The sequence below is a fragment of the Camelus ferus genome, chromosome 34, assembly GCF_009834535.1.
Source record: "Camelus ferus isolate YT-003-E chromosome 34, BCGSAC_Cfer_1.0, whole genome shotgun sequence".
In the NCBI taxonomy this organism is placed as follows: Eukaryota; Metazoa; Chordata; class Mammalia; order Artiodactyla; family Camelidae; genus Camelus; species Camelus ferus.
In genome coordinates, this window is record NC_045729.1 from 12,796,549 (window position 1) to 12,824,534 (window position 27,986).

At 39.8% G+C, this 27,986-nt stretch overlaps 1 protein-coding gene and 1 pseudogene across 1 annotated transcript in view; both read left to right on the top strand.

The window, feature by feature from the left end:
* Positions 1-27,986, top strand: part of GRIN2B (glutamate ionotropic receptor NMDA type subunit 2B) — a 377,702-nt gene that overhangs the window by 59,909 nt on the left and 289,807 nt on the right. The gene's annotated exons all lie outside the window — the stretch shown is intronic.
* LOC102507925 lies at positions 648-15,929 on the top strand (annotated as a pseudogene).

Genomic DNA, 27,986 nt, shown 5'->3' on the forward strand with positions numbered 1-27,986 from the left:
CCTTCTGGAACAGGAGCACAGAGGAAGCTTAGGTAGGTAGGGCGGCAGACGAGTAGACAGACCGACAGAAAGACAGATGTGCATTGTGTCTCCCACTCTTCCACCAAGATGTGCAGAGAGGGAACAGGCCCTTCAGATTCTGAGAGGGTGGTGTAGAGTGGCCTTCTGCAGGAGTGACCTTTTAAGTTTTGATCATTATCTTAAAATTTTATAAAAAGCTCTATTTTTATTGAAGTGTAGTTGATTTACAATGTTGTGTTAGTTTCAGGTGTACAGCATAGTGATTCAGTTACATATATGTAGTACATATATATATATATACATACATATATATATATATATACATATATATATATATATATTTTCTTTTTCAGATTCTTCTCCATTATAGGTTTACAAGATACTGAATACAGTTCCCTGTGCTGTAGTCAGTCCTTGTTTATACTATTATATGTAGTAGTTTCTATCTGTGAATCCCAAACTCCAAATTTCTCCCTCCCCTTTCTTTCCCCTTTGGTAACTGTAAGTTTGTTTTCCATGTCTGTGAGTCTATTAAATTTTTATTTTAAAATGCCCTTTCCCCTATAACATTTCAATGATTGTTTTAGTATCAGAATTAACTCCTAAAGTAGACATGATTGAGGAAAATGGGGCTCAAGGATCTGTCCCGTGTTTCTCGGCAGTTTACAGAACCCCTGGTGACCTCGGGGGTTGGTATGTGTACTTTGATTCGAGAAGCGCGGAAGAGACTAATGCACGAGCCAAAGTTCACAGGAGCCTCCTTAGATATTTTGAATGGAAAGTGGTTTAATACTAGGAATTCGAGGTTTACAGAACCTTTGAAAGGCTGGGGGAGTGAGGGCCAGGAAAGCCCCATTCGGGAAGAAGGTAAGTGCAGGGACTGCAGCGAAGCACGTGGGTGATCCTCAGGAGACGCCTGGTGTCCTAGGCAAACCGGCTTTGCCGCGTGCCAACACCTGCGGACTTGCTTCCGCCTGCACCGGGGGCAGAGTGGCGCCTCTTTCTTCTCTGCTTTCCCCGTCTCACTCTCGCCTCTCACTGGTGGAATCGAACAGAAACTTACTGGCAAGGGCATCCAGGAAAGGAAGTTTCTAGGCTCTAGAGCCCTGGCATGCAGAGGAGAGCTTAGAGGGGTGAGAACGATGCTGAGGATCAACAAGCAATATCCTCACTGTATGTAATGAGAACCAGACATTTGGCCTAGGCTGGGGCTGTATTCATTCCTCTTTTTCCCACTACTCTCCTGCTCCGTAAGCCTTCTCCTGGTGCAGCTCGAAGCGCCAGGGAACGAGGTTTCCCTGAAGCACAACCACGTTGAGGAGATTTAGTTTATTGACTTTTTTCCTTTTCTATTTCACTTTTCTACTTTCCACCGTCTTGGTTCTCCCGTTCCCTTCTTTCAGGGAGGAGACGGGCTGTTAGTCCCAGGATTGTGTGTGAATTCCTCTGGGGTTTCTTACCATCAGAGGCCTCTTCAGAGATAAGCTCTTTAGGGAAGACAGGAGGTGAAAAGCTGAATTGATTGAAAGGGTTTATACGGTTTTCCTCTGTAGGAATGTGATTTCCTCCTGTGGGGAAGGGAGGTAAATGCAACATCAGTGATCTCATTTTCGAGATGTTTCTGATATGAACCCAAAGAAGAAGGTCTATTTTCTTTTAGTCCCTGAGGTCCCAACTGCCCTCAGAATGGGGAGTCTTTCCAAGGAGACTTTCTCTTCTTTAGCTCCCAACTTTCAAGCAAGATCTTGGCCAAAAGCTTTTGTTGGCTCATTTTGATACTTCCCTACCATTTTATAACTGAACACCACTATTTTTTTTTTAACTCAAATGAATTAAGTTGATAGACTGTCTTAAAAGACTGTATCACATTAAAAAAAATTATTGCTAGAGTTGTCATTAAGCCTGTAAGAAAAAGAAACCATATGGCCTCTACCTGGCATCTTTCACGTCAGGCAGGGCCATTGTTTCCAAAATGTTGGGACCATTCCAAATGAGTGTATTAGAGAATGTTAGTTCAGAAAAGAGTTTGAATTTTAGAAAAGTTGTGAGAGAAACAAATTTATGAGTGAGTGTTTCTTTGGAATAGTTTGAATGGAATCTATGAAGAATAGTAGTTTATAATCTTAAACTTCGCTTTGTTTGCTTTCTGTATGGATTGTATATTAGGACTCATAGAACTATAAACTCTAATCTACATTCAGAAGGTCACCAAGTATGAAATTTTGAACATAGACACTCCAACTGTAGAAGACTGAAGGTCTACATGCCTATTTGTGGGAAGGTTTGGTTATATGCATGCTAATACATTGAATTCAGGCAGGTAAATGTAGAGATTTTGGGTTCTGTACATGGAAGAAAAGGAACTCAGGCTCATTGTGGGAACTTCCCAGAACAGAGGTTTGGAAGCAGGTAAACCTCTCTTATTAGCTGGAGTTAGAAGTCCTCTTACTCCTTTTGAGAACAAGTGAGGTATTAAATAAGTGAAATAAATAAAAATAAGTTAGCTGGACTGCCAGTAGTTTTGAGTGGGTGGAAAGACTGAGAAGGATCTGGAGAAAGAAAGCTGACGCTCAAGCTGATTGTTCCAAAAAGAGATCATAGGAGGGCAAGACGAAGGAATCCTCTTCCAGCTTTATTTTGATAAAGTCATTCACCTTGGAGCTACAAATCCTGTCTGAAAAAAGGAGACCCCAATTTCGTAATAGGTAGTCTGTGAATCAGTTATCCCCAGGCTTTTCGAGGAGCGAGCAAGTAACCATCCTAATTTTACTGTATTTTCTCTCCCCTTAATCGACGTCTCATGGCAGAAAATGCAAGGGCCCGGGGCTTGGTCAGTGCTGTTTGTGACTGATCATTAGGCCAGGGATGAGAAACCAGGGGTTTTGATAGCTGTGTGGACATTTCCTTTAACATAACCAGATTCCAGACCATGAGACTCCTATTATGAATCAATTGCATGATATTTCTCAGATTCCACTGAACCAAGATTTATGGACTGCTGTTTTCCATATGCTTTCACTTATATCATTGCATTTAACCTTCCTAGCAATCTTGTGAGATATTACTATTCCCCTTTTACAGATTAGAAAATTGAGGTTCAGAGGAGTTTGGAGACTTGTCTTTTTAAGTGTACACGAGGGGAAAGGGTAGACTTGACGTATCAAGAGCTAAGTCTGATGGTTGGCTGTCTGATGGCAGGTCCAGTGCGTTTCTCACAGTGCTGCCCTACTTGGTTCCCATTTCTGGGGACCTGAATTCTATCATTGATGTTGCCAGCTGACCACTGTGATGTCTTTATTTGGGAAAATCCACCCAGCGTGGCCAGGAAGCCTGGTGAGGTGACCTAATTTATAAGAAGATACAGAAAAAACCCTACCCCCAAATCTGATATTTTTCTATTATCCAGAATAATAAGAAGCAGAAAGAAGCATTTTTGTATATATTGAAATTGTCACTTAAAATGAGGTATTGTCACATAGTGGAGCAGATAATTTTCATCCAACAGTTATAGGCTAGTTTTGAATATATATTTACCTGTAATATTATATAGTTTCCTGTGAATATTCTAGCTTCTTCTGCACTTTGGGGTAAATGTACCTTCTTAAAATGTGGTCTCCTAAAAAAGCATAGCTTAGAAGATCAATTTTAAGAATTTAATGTCATGCCAGAAAAATTTCCAGCTAGTCCACATTTACCTGGGGCATCGCTGTCTCCTTTTTCTTCTTCTGCATCATTCTGTTGTCCTGTACTTTCCTGCTGCTTTTAGCCTCCTGACATTGCCTCTTATTAAATTAACTGTCATCTAACATCTCTTCTCTGGTTTTAAGTACCACTGCACTTCCCAGCACAGCCAGCCCACCCTGTGGTCTCTAGCTACCTCTAAAGTCTTTGGGCCATTATCCTTGGGGAGCTGGCTACCTGCGGCAGCAGTGGAGGGTCTTTTCCAAGAAACAGCAAACACCACTCACATAGATGGCGGGTTGCTGGGGCTTTGTACAGAAGCAGCAGCAGCCTTGATTTATAGGATCATGGGATTTGGTTAGCAGGACCGGATTTGGAGCCTTCTCATAATGGGGTGTGACCAAGAGGAACAGGATGTTCTTGGACTGGTGGCTTGAATGTAGAAGAGGGCCAAGGGGGCCAGGAAAGACTAGGAAGACTGAGAGGCTCCAAAATGAACATGGGGCCACCTCTCGGGCTCGCCCCCAGTGTAGAAGGCTTGTTCGCCCCGTGCTTTTGTCCTCTTCTGGAAGCATAGCTCCCCCTTTCCCATCCTTGGGTGGCTATCCATTCTTCAGTCCCAGCTCAAAGACTACCTCTTGGGAAAGCCTTCCTTGACTTTCCCTGTGGCATGTGCTGCTCCATTGCCTGTGTTCCCAGGCAGCTTGTGTGGACCGTGCACCTTCTGTGTAGCCCTTACTTGTTTACAGATCTGTCTCTAACTGAACTTGGAGCCCCCCCCCGTCACCTGTGTCTTCCCGGCATGTGGTAAAGGCTCGGTAGATATTTATCAAACGAGCAGATGGGCCTTCCCTCCCACCCCCCACCTTCTCTTACTTGGGCCAGGTTGTTTTGTTTCGTTTTGGTTCTGTCTGAGGCAAGTGGCTGAGAACAATCCACACAGCACGTTGAACACCCCGAGTAAAGGTCATGAAACAATGCAGGGTTCACACGTTCTAAACAAGAGGATGAATCTTGTCTCAATCCCTTCGGGCCAATCTCACTTTGGCAAAGATGATAATTTGTGTAGGGTATCAAACCTAACAAACTTTCTGATTTAAAGTAAAAGCTAACTTAATATTTATTGCTTCTTGGAATCTGATCTTGGCAAGATTAATGTAAAAAATACTGTGAAGTAAGGAAATTCTTGTGGGGTTTTGACTGAGTGAAACTGAAATGCCAGGGATCTCATTTTCGAAAAGGTCCCTGGCATTTTGCCCTGCATCCTCAGTCGGGGCACAGGCTTTTTATCATGGCCTGAAAGCTCTGCCCTTTGGTAAGATACCCCACAGAGTGATCCCCCTGCAAGGAAGACCCTCGGTGACTATTAAAAGGATAGCTGAAATTTACATACATTCCCCCAAATGCAGGGAACCAGGGCAATGCTGATTTTATTTGCATGTTAAAAGCAAGTCTTCTGGTTGCCTAGTGATTGGAGGGGCATTAGAAATAGCCATTGAGTGACCTCATTTTCCTACTCCACCAGCCTTGGTGAGGTAGCAAAGTCCACACACAGATAGGCAGCCAGGTGGACAGAAGGCTCAGACGTCTTGCTCAGAAGAGCCGCTGGAGTTAGCACTTTGGCAACAACATGGGAGTGGGTCTAAGGCTGTGTTGTCCAGTACAGGATACAGTAGCCCCAGGTCATATTTACATTGAAATTAATTAAACTTAAACGAAATACACATTCAGTTTCTCAGTTGCTGAGCTGCGTTTCAAGTGCTTAGTGGCCACATGTGGCTGCTGTGGTAGACGCCATGTCTGTAAAATGCCATCATTGCAGGAAGTACTACCGGGCAGTGCTGCTCCAAGGACCCAGAAGCCTACAGCATTACATCGGCAAGATACCTGACTTTTCCAGAATGGCCAGGAACAGTCCCAGGAGGCACAGCTTAAAATAGAGAGGGAGGACAGCAGATGGTCTGCCTGTGGCCAGGGGTTGGGTGATGCCCTTGGGTACCACTAGCAGGTTTGAAAAGAGCTAGTGGAGAGAGAGGAAACGGACTGGTTCAGACCCAAGTTGAAATCTAACTACGTTTTTGTGTGACTGACGCATGCCAGGACCTATGTTGGTGCTTTCGCCTTGGTTGCCTTATTTCTGCCTCTAAGACAGTGGCCACTTGCCTGCATTTCACAGATGAGAAAACGGAGGCATTAAATGACATGTAGAAGGCCTCATGGTAGCAGGGTCCAAGTTGGAATCTGATGCTTCTAATTCTTACGTTCAGTGCTTTTCTGGCTTTAGGGGTAGGGAGAGGGAATGGGGTACAAGTGGGCAAAGAACCAGTAGTTCAAAGGGGAGACATTTATTTTAAGAAGTCAGCCCGTGGCTCCACCCACTAGTCCCTTGGAGCCTGCTTAGTGCTTAACCACTTGCTCATGGCCTGTTGTCCAGGACTGTTGCTGAGCTGGATTTTTCTTCCACGGGAAGCTTAATAAATGGGATGAGGATCTGCTGAATCTAGAATCAGAGATGAAAATACGTGAATCACAATGATAATAATAATAATTAGGTAGTCAGGACTCTTCAGTCTGCCAGATACTGCTCTGAGCATTTTGCAAAAGTTGACTGATTTAATCCTTATGACTACCCTTTGAAGTAGACCCTGTTTTTACCCCTATTTTATAGATGAAGAAACCGAGATTCGGAGAGAGAGAGTAAACTGTCTAAAAAATACACAGTGAGGGCGTGGCATCTTAGAAACCAGTATCTCCATTTGTGGCCATCTCAGATGGCCTTGGGGCAAGCAGGGTGATGTGTGTTTGCAGTGCCCAGTGGAAGGCGGTCAGAAACAGTGGGGAACCCACCAGCACGCCCAGCCCAGGGCTTCATATTTGCATTAAACAGCCGCGGTGACACGTTGGTGAGGCCTGGCCAGAGCTCACCTGCAGGTGGCACACTGCAGAGTGCTCATTTTTCAGGCGCTGAAGCAGAGGCCTAAAGGATGAAAATGCCTCCCCCAGTGCCTCAGAGAGCAAGCAGCAGCGCCAGCTGTCCAGGACCCCTTATAAGCCTTTCCCTGCCTCTAGCACTACAATCTGATTGCTTCTTTGGGTAGCTGGTTCTCAAAGGGGACACTGTGGAAGTTTCTGGAGGCTCTCTGTGTGAGTCACAATACACAACCGTCTTCCGTCATCCATTTCACTCCAGCCATTCCACGTGTGTCGGGTTGTGTGGGAGCAGGGCTGATATCGGAAGGACATTAAGGGGTTGAATTAGAAGATTCTAGTCTTTAAAACCACGTCTTAATGCTAATCTCCGCCTGTGCTTTAATGAGATTTTTGCTTCAGAAAAGACAAGGAAATGTGGTAAACATAGCTCTGACGGGACTAAAGATATCTGTGGGTCCTGCACGCAGGCCATGTGGACTCTGCGTATGGAATTTGTATCCTTTCTACACGGGCTCTTGGATACCTGCTGCCTCTGTTACTCTTGCCTCCGGTGGGAGGTGGAGGGCGCCATCATTTCTGTCTGAGGGGAGGACTGCGGACTGAGGTGAGATGTTACCTAGCCCATGGGGGCACTGGGCTGCGATTCTGGCCTCAGGACCAGGAGCCTGCCTACCTCCTCTTCTAAGCAGAGACCAGGAGGAGGCACCCAGGGGTCTGTAAGGGGCATGCTGACCCTCCTATTCTTCTGTGTCTTGCTTCCTTGTGTCAGGGGGCACATGGAGCTGACACTTGAATTGCACGTTGCAAAATGCACATGCATTGACTTCTCCCAAATAAACCTGGGAAGGATATTATATTCAGCCCCATCTTACAGACGAGGAAACATAGTTTGAACCCAGCACCCCCAAATCCTGAGGCCATGCTGCTTCTGCACTACACCCTGATTGTTAGGGAGGCAGTGCCGGTTCACACACCACCTTAAATCCGGGCCGCCTTAATTTGGCCACACCCTTGTCCTGCGCCCACAAGCCCACAGCCATGAGCAAGAGGCTGTACCTCTCCTGAAAGTTCTGTGCTCTCTGGAACCTTAACGGAGGTTTCCCACCAGTTACATTAAATGCGGAGCTTCGCTATGTAGCTTAACAGGAGCACTAATTCCTTCCTAGCATTGCTCGCGAATCATCTCCTTTAAATGCTGACCATGTGAAGATTAATTCACTCTCTCCTCTCGCTTTATGTCCCACTCGTTTCCTCCTTTCTTCTTCTCTGACCTCTGATCATCTCCCCTCTCTTTTGCTTTTCTCTTTCTTTTGTTTCTCTGTGAGTGGCGAGAGACCCCAGCTGGTTATTATTCACTGCATACAGTTGTTCCGTTGCACCCAGAGTGAGTGTCCGCCTGTGATGGAGGAGCTGCAGCATCAGCTCCATCCCAATGACCATCCCGTGCTCGCAGGGAGGGGAGCACTAAGGAGCCCCCCCCCCACCTCGCCAGTGCAGCGGAGGGAGGGGCGGGCTGCCGGTTACTGACTTGGTTAATTCTGCCCCCTGTCGCCCCTGCCCCTGGCCCTGTGTGTCCTGTTGAGGGCTGTTTTCATTCTCAGCCTGCTTGCCCCGCACCCAAGGTGTGGCAGAGCTTTGCCAGATGGCTTGCATGGTCAACCCTGTCATTTTCCCACTAAAAGCTTTCTTCATGAGATGAGGTTCAAACCACCCCCCCCCAAAAAAAAAAACAAAAACAAAACAGAGAAGGAGGAGAGTGAAAGAAGCCAAAGCGACCAGGCACTTGAACAGCCTCCTCCGTGTGTCTGCAGCTCCCCCTCCTGCAAGGGAGGGGCCGCAGCGGCTGGCCCCGGCCTGCTGTGGTTGTGGCGCTGCCGTGCGCGCTGGGAACAAGAGCCTCCGGAATTGATTAGGAGTCCCGATAAAGGGAGAGAGAAGAGACCATCTTCCTGCAAAGCCATGGAAGATAAGGGGCCCTCCAGAAAGCCAGAAGATAGGATTTTGATTTATTGCCTGCGGCGAGCAGGTAGCCAAGGAGAACTGTGTAAAGAATAATAAGTATTGACATAAACTCTACAGAGGTTGTGGGTTGGTACCTATTTTCCAGGCCGTGAGGTCAGAGCAGACTTCGGAGGTGAATCCACTTTCCTCCCCTTCTCTCTGCCTCAAACTTTACCAGACCCTTGGTGTCAAGACAGGGAACTCCATCCTTTCCTAAAGTCCCTGCAAGTCTGAACCACCTATGTGACCCTGCATTCATTCTGATACTTTAAAATATCGTTTTATTCTGCTTTAGGCACATTATCTCTTATTTTTTTCTTATAAATTCTGGGTAAATGTTAGTGATACAAAAAGGAAGGTGATGCTTGAACTAGCTCCATAAGGGGAGAAAGAAAGGGTGGCCCTTCAGCAGGCATTAAGGTGTGGAGATGTGAAAAGGAGTAAGAGATTTGAGAGCCTTCAAGTCAAGGGCAGTAGGTTTGGAGTAGAAAGGTTCCTGACGGGTTGTGCCCTAAGAGGAGAGTGAAAATCTATGAAAGATGCAAACCGCTAATCATTTTATGTCACGCGAAGGGATTAATTCAAACTATATCCTGCGACCTATGGGAAAACACTGAAGAATCTTTAAACAGAGGAGTGACACGGTGAACCTTATGTTTTACAAAAAAAAATTCTTTAGGAGATGGTGTGCAGAAGGATTGCTCAGAGAGGTGAGGCCTTCACGGCGATCCCGGCCAGGAAAAGATGAAGGTCTGAGCCAGAGCAGCGGCAGGGAGAAGAGATGGAAGGAGGACTCGGGGGGCCAAAGGATTAGCTACGGACAGGAGAGGGCTGCACCTTCTCTGGGATGAGAAAGGAGGGAGAGAGAAGGCTGCTTGTTGCTGGAATAATGATGTCTGGGTGTTTCTCCCTTTTCATCCAGCAAGTCCAGTTTCGTTTTCATCCCTGCACCTAACACCAGGGCACTGTAATGACATTGATTCTTGTAAATAGTCTCCGGCAGAACTTTGGGGGTGTTTATTTGTGTGTCCTATCAGTTTTATAAGACTCTTAAGCCCTTCAAAGGAGGGCACACGATGTATTTATCCATCTATTCTGTGCAGCATTCAGCACACCAGGGAGACTTAGTAAGTATTTAATAATAATAAGATCTAAGCCCAGGAGCATGATTGTATTTGTCAGTGAAGGAATAAGTAGGTTTGGAAGCAGTTTGTCCAGGTTTAAACTTCATAAGAAAAATCTCAACTATTTGAACTGGAACATATTAAAATCCATTTCCGAAATACAGTATAAATGGCTTCTGCTGTTGGTTTTCCTAGGGAAATATTTTTAGTTGCCTTAATTGGAGATTGTTTCTTAGACTATAGGAGGTGGTATTTCTTTGTTGTTCAATAATCTCTGGCAATCAATCAATCTGTCTTTAGGAACAAGAGCTTTTCACAAAGCTGGTTTCTCAGGTCCCTATTCTCATCGCTGATGTTTTAGATAAATCAGAAGAGCCACCGTTAGTTTGTCTCTTGTTTGCAACATCCTTTTCTCTCTCGTATTTGTTCCTTGTCACATTTATCTTTATTATTCCTGGGAAGTCCTCCAACCTTACGGCCCTCTTGTTTGCCTCTTTCTTCCTGAGTCTCTCTAGTCTCTGTCCCAGTTTAGTGACCAGTAGTATGGCAGCCGTCAGGCCGCTGGAGTCGGTGTATCTTCACAGCACGTCCGTGGTGGGCGCTGTGCCCCAGCCTGTTACGATGCATCCAGTTCCTCTCTTTCCCTGAGACTTTGATAAGCCTGATCAAAAAGGTTTACTGGATTTAAGAACAAAGCTCGTCATTTCCTGCCCTCCCCTTATGTCTGGACTCCACATCACTAGGACACAGCGCATAGCCATTGCCCTGTGGAGGGTTATTATTACTGGCCATCACAGTAAGCTTCCGACCTCCCAGTGTTGAACCCAGGTAGTCCCAATCAAAGATAAGTTCTCATGAGCAGGTCCTGTTCCTCTTTATCTATAGCCAGTCGTGAGTTTTCATGTGGTTTCTACACACATGAGAAGTTGTTAAGTCAGCTTCAAAGGAAGGTTTGTGGATCATGGCCTGCTTGTGCTGTGGAGTTTGGAGCTCCAAAATTTGGACCTTCCTGCTGCCCAAGGATCAGTGGGTTTGATCCCCTTCAGGAAAGTAGAAGGAGAGAAGGAAGGATCTTTACGTCGCTTTCCTGGAGGCTGCCCTTGTTTACTGGGTGCGAACCAGTGCCCGTTTATACTAAACACGGCGCACACGCAGCCCCAGGGCCCCTCCTTCTGACCGCTTCTTCCACTACTTACCAAGCATTTCTAGCTTCCATGAAAGTGGTTCTTCTCTTCTGGAGTAGTGTGCTTTGTGTGTGTACTTTTCAGGCCACTTTGAATGTCCTTTCTTCCATTCCAGGCAATTACTGAATACACTAGGGTGCACTTTGTGAATGGTCTCAAGCAAGGGGACATGACTTGAAACAAGTCATATTAAAAACAAAGCAAAACAAAAGAAAACTGTGGAAGGCAGTGGTGGTATGTCACCTGTAGGAGGGGATCGGGGCAGGACAGTGACAATTTTCAAGTGTTTGAAATGTGGTCATATGGAAGGGGATTAAAGTTGCTCTTTGTCTCCCCAAGGAGCAGAACTAGGTGTAAAGTAAAGGGAGACAGAGTTCAATTCATGGTAATGAAGGATTTTAGAGTGTGATAGTTAAGAATTTTTGCATTGGAATCAAGCTTCTTGAGTTTAAATCCACCATCTGCCAGGTACTAGACATACAAACTTAGGTAAATTTTACCTCTTCTAATCTTAAATTCTTCGTTCATTAAATGGGGTTAATATTAGTATCTTTTTCATGACTTTCTATGATTATCTGATAACATGATACCAGTTTAATGCTCTCACCACGATGCATAATGAGTGCTTGATAATGCTGGCGGTTATTAACAGTCTGAACTGTCTCAAGAACAGGTTTAACAGCAGTTTCCAGCATCTCCTATTACAATTGGGCATTTTAATTTTTTCCTTTTCAAATCTGGAATTCTTTAGAATATTTGTGTGTGGTTTTCTTATTTTTTTTCTTGGTGAAGGGAGTTGATGGTGTCCTGGGAGGAAAAAGTTTTCCTCTACCCTTCTATGTTCTTCTGGCTGGTCTAAGAATGAAATTGAGATGAGGCAGATTAATAGGAGAAAATCAGACAAAAGTTGAACAGCATGTATACATAAGAGAGACCCAGGAAAACTGAGTAACTTGCCAAATGGCCAAAACCCTCACCTTAAAAACTAGCTCCAGCTAAAGACACAGGAGGATGTTGATGGTAGTGGTTTGGGACCTCAAAGGGGAGGAAGGCAACTGACATGAAAATGGAAAAGCAATTGTTTAGTAAATAAATGTTTTCTGTGCCATGAAGAGACTATGGGACGGAATGGACTCTGATCTGTAGGCCTTGCCTGGAGTTTCCCCCACCACCTTTAGCCCATATTCTTTGCAGGTATCTCTGGTGATAGCTCTATTCAGGGAACAGACCTTCTCTCTAAATTCTTTTAGGCAGTCAAGAGGAAGTTCAAAGTTTGTTCCTGAGTCTTTTGAACCTTGCTTGTTTTGGGCTTGAAATAATCTGCATGCTACACAGACATTTTGGGGTGGCAAATTTTGCTCCCCTACGGTGGAGAACTGAGAAGGCTTAGCATCCAGAAAAATTTCCATGGCACAGGTATTTCTGTGATGTTTAGGAAGAGGGAAGTATACAGTGTTATGAATTCAGGATAACTGGAGCATGGGGTAGGGTGGATGAAGATGCCATTCTGACCTGGCAAAAGTTGAATTAGATTTTTTTTTTTAAACAAAGAAATGAAGTTTTAGGATTTAAAAATATCTGACACATTTCTAAGCAAGGCATTCATGGGCAGTAATAAATAAAATGCCATTCATGCACACTTTTTTTTTAAAGGAAAGAATACATTGTTTTATCTTTTTAGAAACATTGAAATAATAAAGTGTTTAAGTTTTGAGTCCTTGTTTAGGCACTTAAAAATTGAGGTATAACATACACATAGTTAAGTGAACAAATCTCAAGTGTCCAGCTCGATGATTTTTATATGTGTATAGACCCACATAATCATCACACAGATAAAGATATAAAACATTACCATCATGCCACAGAGTTCCCTCATGCCCCTTTCCAGTCAGTACCACCCCCAGTAGTGATGTAACCAGTATTCAGGTTTCTGTCAAGTCTTAGATGAGTTTTGCTGGTTCTTGAACTCCACATAAAGGAAATCAGGCAATATGTACTCTTTTGTCTGGTGGCTTCTGCTTAACGTTTTGTCTGTGAAATTCTTTTGTGTTGTTGCATGTAACTAGCTTATGCAAAAAGCTTATTTCTAAATGGTTTTCCATTATTACAAATAAATCTTTGGAAGAAATGTGAGGCTGGAAGGAGTTGTACACCACTTCATGCCCATGCTCTGTGATTTACCAGTGATGCATCTGACACTAAATGACGTTAAGTAACTTGCATAGTTAACTAATGACCAAGTAATGTGGTAGGTTGTATTTTCACATAGATAAATCTGTTGCAAATTTTATTCTTAGTAAGAACCATGTATATAGTGTCTGAATTATACAGAACATTTGAATTATTTAAAATTACAAATTACTATGCTGCAAATTAATCCTATTCACTATTGGACTGGCTTCTTTGGTTGTATACACATTTTGACAATGACATTTGGAACAGCTTATTCTGATTGTCCAGATAAGGAAATCATTGTCATCATGCCCATTTACAAAGTTGTAAAGCCATCTACACATAGTACAACAAGATGGAATTGACTTTGCCAGACTAAAGCTTAACCCATATATCCCTCTCTCCTGCTCTCACTTTCTCCTGTGTGTATGCACAAACACAAAAAACACACATACTCACAAGCACACTTACAGCAGACCATGTGAAAACCATGCATTTCCTGGGATTTTACCATTTATCTCCATATTGGTAAGTAGATAGTCATCTTTCAACAACAGTGCTGTTCCTGAGACTCGAAATGCTGTTCTTGGAATTGATCAAATGTAGTGAAACTGTATAATAAGGGGATGGGAGGAGATGGAAGGGGGGTTGAGAATTGCCTTGCAGTGCGCAGTGCACTTTAAGCTTTGATACCAGAGAACAGGAGGTATGGCTCAGAGTGCCTGTGGATTTGTGTAGTTAGGAGGCCAAGATGAAACATGTTAAGTGACAGGAGTACAAAGAAATGGCACTTCATCTCTGGGAATATGGCAGTCTGGCCATTCAGCCTAACCCTCTGGCTAAAAACAAATTAAAATACTGAATAAAAAGAATGTTGTCTTAAAAGCATCAAAATGTTATAAGAAAATGAGTAATCAGGGGATTGCAGTCCAAGAGAGAGAAAAGCATTTGGAGCTCCATTTACCCAGTGGTATTTGCTGATCCAGGAAATAGAGCTGCAATTTTGATGGCCCCATAGGAGAGGGCAGAAAACTAAGCTTGGAACTCAGTTCAAATGGGGACCCTGGGGAAACCCTACCATATTAAGGTGAGATCTCTGAACCAGAAATACCTGCTTTACATCCCCAGGCAAGTCTAGGGAGAGCTGCTTTGAGGAGCAGAAGGAGGTGGGAGGTGGGGAAGTGAAAGAAACCTGTCGCTGAAGACTTGTAACCAGAGGGCTCTCAGCCCAGCAGAGTACTTTCAACCCGTATTTGCATAAATGGACAGTCGAGAACCCTCCAGCAGGAAATTCAGTTAGAGGTGGTTCTGGGTTCCTAGTACTCTTATGCACCTGGCAAAAGCAAATGTAAAATTTGGGGAGAAGCCACCTTCATCCTAAGACTCCTGGGAACTACCTCCTCCCCTCCACTTTCAAGGGTAGTGAGCAGTACTTGCAGTGGTAACTAGCACGCAACAAATCCAGCACGACCAGAAGAAAGTTGCAGAGACAGACCAGCAAAATCTGCAGACTTTAGAATCATTAGACAAGACATTGGGAAAGAACTATGGTTACTGGATTAAAAGAAGAGAAGGACAAGCTGAAAACTATCTCCAGGAAACAATGACGTATAAAAGGTGTTCTACAAGATTTGTGAAAGGACTAACTAGAAATCTGGGGATTACTGCTGGCGAGCAGGCAGGGACCCACTGCTGTGCAGGACCCTGGCCTTAACGGGCTGCTGGCATGGGGCGGGCATCGCAGCCTTGGAGCCGGGGGGGGGGGGGGGGGGGGGGGAGCGCCTGCGCCGCCGAGCACGCCCCGCGCGGCTTCCCGGCCTCCCACGCTGGACAGGAGCCCGGGTCCCGCGGGCGGACCGGGGCCTTCCCATGATGCCCCGCGCCGCCGCTCCTCGGGGGCCCCGCCCCGCCCCCGTGGCCTCGCCGCCGGCTTCGCGGCGGCATTCCCGGGAGTCACTGGAATATTCTTTTTAGGTGTCGCCCCCCACTTCTTTTTTAAAATACAGTTTTTAAAGATTTCACTCCATTTACAGTTATTACAAAACTGCCGTCTAGTTTTTACCTAGACCTCCTTTTCTCCCTCTTTCTCTGCCCCTTCTGGGCCCTAGTCAGGTGGATCCGCTCTGCTCACAGTTCTGTTGCTGGGACCTGCGAATTAAACTGTTAGAAGACCACTTAACAGGAGAGAAGGGAGGACAACTGAGATGTAACTCGCCGCCGCCTTGTCTGGACTCACGAGTATTTAGGTGGCAGTTTGCTGAAAGCCAGCTCTGCCACTGGATGGGCGACACCAATTTTCACCAAAAAATTATTCAAAAATGGCACAACTCTTGATGGCGTGTGAAGAAGAGCTGGAACCTCGGCAGAAGGAAGTAGAAGAATGTGAGTATGATGATGAAGATGAGCCAGTCTTGGTTGGAGAGAGATCGAGTTTAGAGCCCACAATTTCAGATATTTCGAACAAGGTAAATCCCCGCTCATATGCAGGGGAATAAAGAATAGTGCACCCAGTGGAGATATTACTGCTGCTTTCAAGCCTACCAGTCAGCATTACGTGAACTCAAGATCAAATCCAGTGGCTGCCTAAAAACTTTCATCCTGAATCTACATCTTCAGAGAGTTCTGCGGTTGCTCAGCCTTTGTCTAAATCTGTAAGTATTTCTGAAACTACACAGTCATCTTAGGGGCCTATTGGATATTATTTACCAGTATCTGCAGTACCCAGTTATACTTCTGGCCTATCACGGGTAGTCATCCAGTAGAAGCATAGGTGGCCTCAGAAAATGTCGCCATCATTACAATAGCTCAACCAGGAACTAACCACCAACTGGTTCATAAATTAAGTAATATGCTTAAATTAAATAGATGCAGCATTGAAAACTGCCATCAAAACTTGAATCCAAGTATAATCAGTAATGAATATTGCATAATGATAAACTATTTAAGATTATAAACCAGACCAAGTGTTCTTAGTTTTAATTGGGAAAATTGTTGATATGCTATTGTAGCCTTTAATTCTGAAAATATACCTTCATAGGTTAGTTTAAAAAAAATCACCTTAAAAAGTAATGTTTAATAGTAATAGTTAATATTTATTAATCTGATAATATTTGTAAGGTGTTGTGTTAATTGCTATGCATGAATTAATCTCATTTAATTCTTAAATTTTCCTATGAAGTAAGCACTATTATTATTCTTGCTTTTTTTTAGTTGAGGAAATTGAGGCTCACAGGGGTTAAATAATTCACTCAAGGTCACACAGCTGGCAAATGATAGATCTGGGATTTCAATACAGATTAACACATTGTTTATATGTATCTGCATACATCCATACATATATGTTGCATATAACTGTATACTCTTTAAAAAAAATGGAAGTATTGCCTTAGTGTAATAGTTTTCAAAGTGTAGTCTTTAGTCCCTTGGCATTCTCCTGAGACTCTCTCATGGGTTTGGGAGTCAACACTATTGTACTAATAATATATAGATACTATTTGCCTTTTTTTTTTTTTTAACCATGTTGACATTTGCACTGATGATGCAAAGGCAGTGATGGGTAAACTGCTAATGCCTTCATATAAATCAAGACGGTGGTACCAAGCTGTGCTAGTAGTTTTTGTATTAGTCATCACCATGCATTCACAATAAAAAATAGTCCAATAATACTCAGTTTCTTTGATGAGGTATTATAATGTTATTAATTTTGTTAATTTTTACCTTTGAATATGTGTTTTTAAAAATTTTTAACATTCTAATTTTTCTATTGAAGTAGATTCAGTTACAGTGTTGTCAATTTCTGGTGTACTGCGCAATGGCCTAGTCATGCACACACATACATATATTTGTTTTCCTTGAATATATGCTTTTAAAATATAGTTTGTGTGATGAAATGGACAGTGTCCTGAAGCACTTCTGTGGCTGAAGTATGATGGTTATCTTGAAGAAAAGCACTTGGTGATTGAGTTGTGAGCTAAACAACCCTCTTTTTAAAAACAGAAGACTATTTTTAGTTGAAAACAAAGAGATCCAATCAGAACTTTTAGGGGGGAAAAAACCAAGACTGACAATAAAAACCTGATTTAGCAGGTTTACATATCGCTGAAGAGAGAATTCGTGGATTGGAAGAGCAGTAAGGAGACTTATCCAGAGGTAGCAGGGAGAGACCATGTCCACTATCTGTCTTGAGAAAAAGAAAATGTAGAAGAGGTTAAGATGCATGAAGGATAGAGTGAGAAGGTAAAAACCTTTTCTGCATATAACCAGAGTTCTAGGAGTGGTAAGGGGAGCTAGGTAGAAGCAATAGATTTGAAGAAAGAACGCCATGCATAAATCCCATGATTGCATCATAATGGTAAAAAGTTTAGTTTACCAGAAATATGTGATAATTTAACGTTTGCATATACCTAAAAACATGACCTTAAAATAGTTATATCTATCTATCTTGATCTGTTTATATTTATAAATTAATAGGTTTATAAGAAGAAAAATTAAATGTACGGATTCAAAGGGTATAATGAACACTAAGAAACACAAATTAATGTATTCTTTTTTTAAATATAAATGTATTCTTAATTTATATTTCAAAATGGTTTGTGCAGCAAACTTGTATCATGATATTACAGCAGAAAATAGACTACATAAGGAATATTTTGAAAGAAATTATAGACAAATGGTAAGTAACTATAAAGAAATGACCAGCAGACTAACTCCTGACTTCTCAACAGCAACAACAGAAGTCAGAAGATAGCGGGAACTTTATGTGCTGAAAGAACGTAACTGGTATCTTAGAATTTTATGCCTGCGACAATATCTTTTAAGAACGAAAAAAGTTGTAAGAAGTAAGCAAAATGAAAACTAGAATTTTAGTCATTAGACCATTACTAAGGAACATTGTGAAGATAATACCTTAAGCAAAAGGAATATGAGCCCAAGACGAAAGGTCTTGAGATGCGATGCAAGATGCAGTGAAGCACAAGTAATGCATATGTGAATCTAAATGAATATTAACCCTGGACAGTACTAATAAAATTGACTAATAGTGATAAAATTAAAAATGGAAAAAGTATATGATAACAAAAGTATATAAATTAAGTAGTGAGGTTAATAGGGTTAAAATGTCAGAAGATTCTTATATTTTCTGAGAGAAGGGTAAAGTTATTAACTTTAAACTTCAGTAAATTAAGTAGACATGTTTAAATTCCTAGGATAACCACTAAAACAACAGAAACTGTGTAACTTAAATGATAACTTAAATAACTTAACTTAGCAGACATGAAATTAAACTAATAAGAATATTCAATCATATAAAAGAAGGCAAAGAAAGAGGAAATTAAAAAAAACACAGGAGAGGTGGAACAAATAGAAAATGCAAAATAAGATGATAAATTTAAGCTCATTAATTAGAAACTAAAGATCTAATTAAAAATAATTATCAGATTGAATTAAAAATCTAATTATATGCTGTTTATAGGTGACATATCTAAAACATAAGGATACTGAAAGAATGAACATAAAAAGTTGGAAAAATAAATACCTTCCAATATTAACTGAAAGAACACTGATATGTTAATATTATACAAAATAGACTTTAGACAGATGGGTCATTTCAATGATTAAAATTTTAGTTTACTAGAAAGATACAAAACTTTTAGATAATATGAACTTTGTAACACAACGTCAAAATATATGATATAAAGGTTAATAGTTGCAGAAAGAGAAATAAAAGCATTCAGAATTATGATAGGAGATAAAAAAATACTTCCCCCAATCACTGATAGAAAAAGCCAACAAAATATGAGTATGGATATAGAAGATTTGACCAGCATGATGAACAGACTTGCCTTAACAGATATATGCAAAACACTGCAGTAAAAATCTGCAGAATACAATTTTTTTTCCAAGCACATACGGAACATTTAAGAAATTGATCATTTACCAGAACTTCTCAGTAAATTTCAAAGGACTGAAATCAAGGTGAAAAAGAGCTTATTCTTTCTGATCATGTGCATTAAGCTAGAAATCAAGAACAAAAGGATAACTAGAAAATCTCATATATTTGGGATAAATAACTCGTGTTAAAGGAGAAGTCATAACAGAAGTTTAGAAAGTACTTTGGGTTAAACAGTAACAAAAATGCTACATATCAATACTTGTGGGATGCAGATAAAAGTGCTTAGAAGGAAATTTATGGTCTTTATAGTATGTATTTGAAAGAAAAGGACTAAAAATTGGTAAGCTAGACATTTGTCTCATGAAGTTAGATAAAGAGAAATAAAATAATCTAGAAGAGTGTAGAAGGAAGTAGATAATCAAAAATTTAAATGAAAGAAATGGATAATAAACATATAATATAGAGTATACACAAAGTCTAAAGATTTGTTTGAAAAAAATCTTACACATTTATAAATGTCTAGCAAGGCAAGAAAAAATGATAAAGGACACATAATCTAAGGAATCAAAAAGAGGCTAACACTATAAATGCTGCGTAAAAGGAAAAGATAAGTTATATAAAAACTGTATACTTACGAATACAAAAATTTAGTTAAAATAGAAAAATTATTAGAAAATATAACTCACCAGTACTGATTCAGAAATAAGTAGAAAATCTAAAGATTATGATAATCTATAAAAACATTTAATTGGTAGTTAAAGAAATTTTCCTAAAGAGAGAATGCCAGAATTGATGGCTTCATTGGGAAGTTTTGTCAACCATTAACGGAAGAAAAATTTCACTCTTATGTAAAATCTTACAGAGAATTTAAGGAGATGACAATCCCTAGTTTTGTGTGCATGTGTGTGTTTTAAATGAGGCTTATACAGTCTCAATACCAAAACTCAGCAAGGAGGGGGGCACGATGAGAAAGACAAATTACAAGCCTATTGCACTCATGACATAGATGCAAATATTTAAAAAATGTACAGCAAATCCCAAATCCAACAGTCTTTGAAACCACTTCCAAATCATGACCAAGAATTTTCTCAGGAAAATAGGATTGGTTTGGTATTATAATGGCAATTAGCTTAATTCACCATATTAACGGATGAAGGGAGAAAATTATATCATTTCAGTAGATGCACTAAAAACGTTTGAAAATATTCAACATTTATTTATGATAATGATAAACTCTTAATAAACCAGATATAGGAGAGATTGTCTTCATTCCGAATAGTATGAAAAAAAAAACCCTTATTCTGAAATAGTGTCTAAAGAAACCTATAACACACAAGATAATTGTGAAATATGGGAAGCATAAGACAAGAATGCACTGTATTGTCACTTTTACTCAGCACTGTATTCGTAGTCTTAGCCTGTGAAGTAAAGCGAGAAGGAAAGAAATTTTACAAATTAGAAAGGAAGAAAAAGCCCTATCATTTATTTTCAGATGATATGACTGTATATGCAGAAATAAAACATAATCCAAATACATTTGTTAAAGCTAATGAGAGTTTAATTAGCGTTGTAGTACAATAAAATATACAAAATCAATTACATTCTTAAGCGAGCAATAATTACAAATGAAAATTTTAAATATACCATTTATAATGCCGTCGAAAATATGACCTAGGAAAACATCTAACAAAAAATGCATCTACAAAGACCTCTCTGATGAATATAAAACATTATAAACTTAAATTGAGGGAGAGAGATACTATATTCACATATTGGAAGACTCTGCATTTTAACGATATTAACTCTCCCTCGTTAGTAAGCAGAGGAATACAAATTAAACACATAAATTGCCACTACACTCAACTGATTGACTAAAATATTATAAACAACACCAAATATTGATAAGAACATAGATAAAGAGGAATATGTCTACACTGCTTTTGGGAGTGTAATTGCCCAATTGGAAAAATAATTTGGTATTACTTATTAAATTTAAAATATATAGAGGATAAGTTTGAAATTCATAATGTATGAAGTTCTCTTAAGAGTTTTACCTACCTGTGGGATTCAGAGTGGGTAGCTATCCCACAGGTAGGTAAAACTCTTAACAGAACTTCATACCTTATCATACCAGAATTCTTGGACAGGAGTCGATGTGGCAGAATAGCTCCAAACTGGAATTGACCCAAAGGTCTTGCCTATATCCTAATATTGATAAATCAATTGAAATATAATCATAGAATGGAGCAGTATATAGCAATTAAGGTAAATGAGTCACAGCTGCACCCAACACCATGGCTAAATCTCACAAGTGTGATATGGAGTAAAAGAAGCAAAATGTGAAATAATGCACACGGTATGATTCTATTTATGTAATGTTACAGAGCAAACATTGAACCGTACTGCTTAGAGACGTGTCATTTGGTGAAAAGTAAGAAGGAAAGAAAGAAAATGATTATTATAATACTCAGTAGGGTGATAGTTTCCTCCACTGGTGAGGGACAAGGTTGTATCTAGGAAAGGACTCACAAGGTTTTGGGGTAGTTATGCTGTTCTTTGATTTGGGAGGTAGTCATTGGAGTGTTTACCTTAGAATTATTTGGAAGAGAGTATGTGAATATTTTTTGAACTTTAGGTATGTATATTCCACAATAATAAAGTAAGCCCTAAACTGCTTGTATTTCCTCAAGTGTATTTGAGAAGAAGTTATAGAAGGATATTTAAGAGGGGCATGAATAGATTCAACAATAGAGACAGAGACAGATCCTTTTAGGATTGGAACGTCATGAAAACAGCATGGAAGACATGCCTGTCTGAGTCCTGTCAACAGTACTGGAGGGAAGTACTGTTAGGGAAAGGTGGGAATTTGGTGGGAAATAAGGATGTTATGTAAGTTCATGATAGATCATGGAAGATCTTCCTAGACTTGAAACTGTTTCAAATCATTCTTCAGTTTTAAAAAAAGCCATTCATAGATACATCGTCTTTTACAAAACATATCTGAGAATTTCTTGAAAGAAAACGTGACCAGTTATATCCCCATTGGCATCAGACAGAATAAGAAAAGTTTTCAACATCTTAACATGCTATTCTTTGTTTATGCCACCTAACAGGAAGTAGATTGTTGGCAAATCCCCCGTTTGATTTATTTAATTACAGATGAATCATTTGCTTTAATTAATTTTTTAGAAACTAATCATATCTAATATTTATAGATTTTTTAAATGTGTGTTTGGCACTTGTAATCACTATGCTATGTTGCACAGCAGAGCTGCTTAGGGCAAAAGTAAACACCCCTCTGGACATTCTTGCCTTTTTCATTTTCATTTGGATTGAACATGGCTTACGTAAGGCACCTGCCCAATTGCTCTGTGACTAAACTCTCTTCAGCTTGGCACTGACCCACTTACTTTTGTCAGGTCATAGTGTCTTGTCTTATTTCTACTGAATGTTATCCAGTCTTTTCTTTTTTTAAGGACTATTTTTCCATTTTAAAGATATATATACACATATCTCTAAAACAGAAAATACATATCATACGTAAAAATATATATTTTATATATAAGTTGTATATATGAATATATTTTGCTTTGGAAGTGTTAGGGGCCCTGAACAAGTTACTGTCATATGTCAGTTTAATTAATATGGTCTTGATTCCAAGCAAAATAATTCTTCCATAAAAGCCTAGGCCACTATCTAACAACACATAATCCTCAGTCAGTGGTGATATAGTAATAAGTAGCAGTAATAGTAGTAGTTATTATTTGCACTAGAGAGTATGCCAGGAAATGCAATGGGCAGACAACGAAAAACTATATTTGTGTTCTGCCTCTTAGATTCCCTCCACTTCCAGCAAGTAGGATGATCTGGCCACATGGTGACCATGTAGTGGCAGCAGATTTTCCTCTGTGGTTAAAAGCACCAGCCTTTTAACAGGTTGGACTCAGGCGGGCCTGGCTGGGCTCGTGTCTTTACCCGGCCACTTAGTAGGTGTGTGCCTTTCGGCGAATAATAACAACTTCTCTCTTAAAAGCTCTAAATATTAAATGCAGTTCTGTGTACAAATGGCACAGCATAGTGGCTAACACATAATTATTTAATAAATATTTATTATTATTATTATCACTATCTAGGAGTAGTTCTATTGGTCAAGAGTATAAGGAGCTAGAAGTAATGGCTGGGAAACCCCCTCCATCTCAGCCTGACCCTGATGAGTCCCATTTGCAGCCTGTGGGTTTAGTTAGCTCAGAAAGGCGGGGAGAGCACCACGAGCAGCTCCTGTGGGTATTTATCCTCATTGTTTCCTTCCCGTCTCTCTGTGTCATTAAAAACAAGCTTTGTTTATATTTCCCTGTGCTATGCAGTGTAGTCTTGTTTTATCTATTCTACAATTTTGAAATCCTAGTCTATATATACAAGATCTTATGGTAGCTCACAGAGAAAGGAATGTGACAATGAATATATATATGTTCATGTATAATTGAAAAATTGTGCTCTACACTGGAATTTGACACAACATTGTAAAATGATTATAAATCAATAAAAAAAATTAAAAAAAAGAAAAACAAGCTTTGTTGGCAGAGCAAGTGCTGCTTTAAGGTGTTCTTTCTCTGCTATGAAGAGGATGGCAGTGGGAGGTGGGACGGGGAGGATGGGCAATTAGGGCCAAGTTATTTGTTTATTTTCATTGTGGTAAAATGCGCATAACATAAACTGTATCCTCTTAATCATTTTTAAGTGCGTAGTACAATAGTGTTAACTTTATGCTCATAGTTGTGCAACAGACCTCTAGAACTTTTTCATCTTGTAAGTTGAAATTCTGTGCCCATTGAACAAGTCTCCTTTCTTCACTCCTCCCAGCCCCTGACAACTACCATTCTGTTTTCTGTTTCTAAGAGTTCGACTGCTTTAGGTACCTCATATAAGTAGAATCATGTGATATTTGTCTTTTTGCAGGTGGCTTATTTCACTTAGCATAATGTCCCCAAGGTTCATCCATATGATAATATTTCCTTAGTTTGGTAGATCCATTCGTTATTTTTTTTTGAGGAACTTCTGTACTGTTTTCCATAGGGACTGTACCATTTTACGTTCTTACTAACAGTGCACAAGGGTCCCAATTTCTCCGCGTCCTTGGCAACTCTAGTTTTTATTACTACTTTTAAAAATAATGGGTGTGGGGTGATATCCCATTGTGGTTTTGATTTGTATTTCCCTGATAATTAGAGATGTTGAACACTTTTTCATATGTTTGTTGGCCATCTGTGTATCATCTTTGGAGAAATGGCCATTCAGGTACTTTCTCCATTTTTTAATGGGTTATTTGTTTCGTTGTTGTTGTCAAGTTCTATATTCTTTACGTGTTCTGGATATTACCCCTCAGCAGATATGTATTTGTAAATGTTTTCTCCCATTCCATAGGTTGCCTTTCACTTTGTCAGTCGTTTCCTTTGCTGCACAGAAGTTTTAAAATTTGATGTAGTCCTATTTGTCTATTTTTGCTTTTGGTGTCGTGTCCAAGAAATCGTTACCAAATTGAATGCCATGAAGCTTTCCTCATATTTCTTTTAGAGGTTTTATGGTTTCAGGTCTTACATTTCTTTAATCCATTTTGAGTTAATTTTTGTATATGGTATAAGTTAAGGGTCCAACTTCCTCCTTTTCACGTGGATATCCAGTTTTTCCAGCCCCATTTGGCGAAAAGACTATCCTTTCCTCAGTGTGTAGCCACTCTTATCAAAGATCAATTGGCTGTATAGGTGAGGATTTACTTCTGGGCTCTCTGTTCTGTTCCATTGGTCTTATATGTCTGTCTTTATGCCAATACCATACTGTTTTGGTTACAGTAGCTTTGTAATACATTTCAAAATCAGGAAGTGTGAGGCCTCCAGCTGTTTTTCTTTCCCAAGATTCCTTTGGCTATACTGAGTCCTGCGAGATTCCATAAGAATTTTAATGTGATTTTTCTATATCTGCCAAAAAAAAAAAAAAGCCATTAGGATTTTGATAGGGATTGCATTGAGTCTGTAGATCCCTTTGGATAGTATGGGTATTTTTAAAATACTGTCTTTCAATTCATGAACATGGGATATCTTCCCATTTATTTGTGTTTTCTATAATTTCTTTAAGGAATATTTTGTAGCTTTCAGAGTACAAGTCTTTTGCCTTCTTGGCTAAGTTTATTCCTAAGTATTTTATTATTTTTGATGCTATTGTAGATGGGACTGTTTCTTAATTTCCTTTTCAGATTATTTATTGTTAATGTATAGAAACACAACTGATTTTTGTGTGTTGATTTTGTATTCTGCAACTTTGCTGAATTCACTTATTATAACAGTTCTTCTGTGGAATCTTTAGGATTTTCTGTATTCAAGATTGTGTTATGCGTGAACACAGGTATTTTCACTTCTTCTTTTTCAATTTTCATGTATTTTATTTATTTTTCTTCCTTAATTGTTCTGACTAGGATTTCCAGCACTATGTTGAATAGAAGTGGCTGCAGTAGGCATCCTTGCCTTGATCCTGATCTTAGAGGAAAAGCTTTCAGTTTTTCACCATTAGGTATGACATTAGCTATGGGTTTCTCACATACGGTCTTTATTATGTTGAAGTAGTTTTCTTCTATCTGTAGTTTGTTGAGTTTCTGTCATGAAAGTGTTGAACTTTGTCAAATACTTTTCTGCATCAAATGAGATGATCATTTTTCTTCTTTCTGTTAACGTGGTATGGTGTATTGATTGCTTTTCATATATTGAACCATCCTTACATTGTAAGAATAAATATTACTTAGTTTCATGGTATATAATTCTTTTAATGTGCCAATTTAGTTGGCTAGTATTTTGTTAAGGACTTTTGTGTTAACATTCATCAGGGGTATTAGTCTGTAGTTTTCTTGCAGCATCTTTGTCTGGTTTTGGTATCAGGGTAATGCTGGCCTCATCAAATGAGTTTGGAAGTATTCGCTCTTCAATTTTTTAGAAGAGTTTGAGGATTGGTGTTAATTCTTCTTTAAATGTTCGATAGAATTCTCCAGTGAAGTGATCTGGCTTTTCTTTGTTAAGAAGTTTTTGACTACCGATTCAGTCTCCTTACTAGTTATATAGATCTGTTTAGGTTTCTTACTTCTTTATGATTCAGTCTGGTAGGTTGTGGGTTTTGAGAAACCTATCCATTTCTCATTCATAATAGTCTCTAAGGATCTCTTTTATTTCTGTGACATCAGTTGTAATATCTCCATTCTCATTTCTGATTTTTGTTAATTGAGTCCTCTCATTTTTCCTTTGTCTACCTAAAGATTTGTCAATTTCATTGATCTTTTAAAAAAACTAACTCAACTTCACAGACCTTTTTTTTCTATTTTTCTATTCTCTATTTTGTTTATTTCTGCTCTAGTCTTTATCTGCTAATTTTGGGTTTAGTTTTCTTTTTTCTAGTTCCTTGAGGTGTGAAGTTAGGTTGTTGATTTGAGATTTTTCTTCCTTTTAAAGTAAGTATTTACCACAATAAACTATCTCCATAGTACTGCTTTTACTGCATCCCATAAATTTTGGTGTGTTGTGGTTTTATTCTCAATAATGATGAAGTTATTAAAATAATCTGGACCCAGGACGTAATTCTTCAGTAGAACTAGATAATTAAGCCACACTCAATTATTTTTATTTTCCCAGTAAAAATATGCCCTCATTATATCTCTATCATCTCTTGTTCATCTATATAAAAACAGTTGACCCTTGAATAACATGGGTTTGAACTGTGCCAGGTCCATCTATATGCAGATTTTTTTCAGTAGATGTGTACCACAGTACTACACAATCAGTAGTTGGTTTAAATTGGGGATGTGGAGCCATGGATATTGAGGGCTGACTTTAAAGTTAGACAGGGCTTCTCGATTCTGCAGAGGTCAGTGTCCCTGGCCTCTGTGTTGTTTAAGTCAGCTCTATCTATCTACCTATTTATCTGTCTCTGAAATGGACTGTTAGTCCATTAGGATTACCTAATACATCATTATTATTTTCTAGAGGGAAAATCCAGGCCCAGAGAGATAAATGTCTTGCATGAGATCTTATAGCCAATTATTTCCAAAAGTCTAAGGGCTCCTGACTCAGTAAGAGAGCCCATGCATACTGGAGACTGAAAACAGAGTTAGAATGCAGAAGTTCAGGAAACCTTTCTCTGAAAGTGATGGGCAAGGAGGTTAATATTTTAATTTGTATTCTTGTCGAGTATTGAAGACTTGGGAGTCTGTTACCTGATCATGTTATGTCCTCTTCATTATACGGTGTGTTTCTTTTCTCTGTGCCTGCTCGTTTGTAGCTTTTGGCTTTACCAGTGCAGTGGGGCCGGGGGTAATGCATCTTTTATTTAGAATATGCTAATAGAGAGTCTGGTGGAATGCTTTGGGTAGTTTCTGCAGTAAAGCTCTAGCTGGACTGGGCCATGATTTCCCTGCAAGAGAGAGGTTATGAGTTTAGCTGACTAACGTGAGCTCTGAGGAAATGTGCTCAGTCAGTGAGAAACTTTCCTAACGCATCAGCTTTTCCCCATTTCTTGTGCATTTCTCAGAATGTTGCAGGGAGGACAGGAAACAGTGGAATGATGCTTCTTTTTAGGGTGATTGAAAAGAGCAAGAGAGGAGAAATATAAATGTAACATTTTAAATAAGTAACGTTATTGTAATAACTTATCATAATTATTATTGTAAGTAGTATCTGTTATGGGGGCAGACGTGTCATGCTTCTTTCTAGGGACTTTACTTACATTTTCTCATTTAATTCTCACAAGAGTTCTTCAAGGTAGGTATTAAGATCTCAGCTATTGTTATTTTTGCCAATGAGAAAACTTGGCTTAGGTAGTTTAACCATCTTACTCAAGGTCACTTGGTGTATGCCAAAGCTAGGCCAGCTCCGTCTATAGTCCTTGCCAGATAGTGAAATATGTAGATAAAACTTAACTTGCCCATAAAGAGGTAATTGTCTTTATATA